The sequence below is a fragment of the Schistocerca serialis genome, chromosome 5, assembly GCF_023864345.2.
Source record: "Schistocerca serialis cubense isolate TAMUIC-IGC-003099 chromosome 5, iqSchSeri2.2, whole genome shotgun sequence".
NCBI classification, from domain to species: Eukaryota; Metazoa; Arthropoda; class Insecta; order Orthoptera; family Acrididae; genus Schistocerca; species Schistocerca serialis.
Window position 1 is genome coordinate 335,750,174 of NC_064642.1, and position 1,795 is coordinate 335,751,968.

The following is a 1,795-nucleotide window of genomic DNA, read 5'->3' on the forward strand; positions in this document are numbered from 1 at the left end:
GGCGAAATGACTGACATCATCTACGTGCCAAGCACTAGAAGACACTACTTTCAAAGATGATCTATGGCGGTGTGCAACCTCAGTGGAATTAAAATGTAGGTGATCCCAGCAGTTTAGCTCTATATCTCTAATCACCCAAAGCAGTTAGCAATATCACCGTATGTACAGCAACCGGTGTGTCAGAGTGATGGTTCTCGTGCATGTCTGCAACAACAGAGGAACTCCAGCCACAAAATATAAAAAACTCATTCAAACACTTGGATGGCAGAAGACAGTCCTCTGACTAGTATAATCTAATACTGCCTTCTCCTCTCTGTGTTCTACAGGCGGGGAACGCGAACTCCCAGCCACAAGGACGGGATACAGATAACAACATGAGTATAGGCAGAAGAAGTGCTCTCAATCACTGAAAGCTGCAAACTCAACGACGACTCCCTACCCGGAGGTGCAACGTCCAGAATCGTATAAGTTCGCAACAGTACAGTGCCTAGCCACCCTAACTGTAAAAATCTCCTGAGAGCAAAGACAGCAAGTCCATCTGTAGCAACAAAGCTGATACTGAGCGACCGTCGGACACGGGCGCTCAAAACAGAAGACCTCTTGCTCTCCACCGCTTGCTTCCGAGCAAGTTCAGTTCCTCTCCCTCGTAACTGCAGAAGGCAAATCATATTCTCGAAACCACGGAATATTCTCCGTATCAACAGATTCTTCTAATCACTGACCAACCGTATTTTAGACTTTTGTCGTCCAGCACGGAAAGTTTGCGAGGAAATACCTACACCCAATAATTAAGAATTCATACAACGGTATGCTTCTCAGAGTAAAAATCCTCGGAAATAGCCCAGCCTGCGTGATTTCCTAGGTAACACTTCCTCGCTCCTCTCTGTGGCGTCCAATATTTTCGGAATTTCTGAAGTATTATCCCGTTATCCTTCCGGCCCCGCTACAAACCGGCCGGCCACCGCTGTATGGTGCTTCAGTACTCAGGTGCCCCGACTGTCCGTCTTGGGTTACTTCCTCTGTTAAGCAGGACCAAAACACCTGTGCGGGCTTTTCCACCCAGGGCCTGAGTTACGCCTGCCGTTTCATTTCCACTGGCGTTCCAATCTCTACAAGTATAGGCAATCATTCATTATACTCTTTTGATAATAAAGACAATCCATGACCTTTCATGCAGAAAGCATTAACAGCTATTTTAAAGGTGTACGTGACAATGTCAGTCTTCTTTAAATATTCATATATACGATGTAAAACCTATCAAATGCTGGCCGGAGTGGCCGAGCGGTTCTAGGCGCTACAGTCTGGAACCGCGCGACCGCTGCGGTCGCAGGTTCGAATCCTGCCTCCGGCATGGATGTTTGTGATGTCCTTAGGTTAGTTAGGTTTAAGTAGTTGTAAGTTCTAGGGGACTGATGACCACAGCAGTTAAGTCCCATAGTGTTCAGAGCCATTTTTTGAACCTATCAAATAATACCTAATACCGGATGAGTGCTTGTAAGGTGCGAAATCATAGCCACCTTACACAGTCTCTCGGTTGTCTTGTCACGTTGGTGGAAGTAAGTCATTTACAATTCTCGTACACTGCTTCCGGAATTATCCTGCTGGGACCAATCGTTCTATGGGGGCAATAGAATGTTTCACTCCCTTCTTCACCCATAGACGGCACACGAACAGCTCCAACGGGATGAACCTCTCCCGCGTATCATAGCTGTAGTGGCCCCGGCCGAGAACCCACTGCTCTCAGTGTTAGACAGCTGTTAATGAGTCCAGACTCGCAAAAACTGCCCTGTCCTTC

The 1,795-nt window shown here is 47.1% G+C and overlaps 1 non-coding gene across 1 annotated transcript; it reads left to right on the top strand.

The window, feature by feature from the left end:
• Positions 1 to 1,267: 1,267 nt before the first annotated feature.
• Positions 1,268 to 1,351, top strand: Trnas-gga (transfer RNA serine (anticodon GGA)). Its single transcript is given in 2 exon segments — positions 1,268 to 1,307; positions 1,317 to 1,351. It is a non-coding gene; the product is annotated as a tRNA-Ser (tRNA).
• Positions 1,352 to 1,795: the final 444 nt, after the last annotated feature.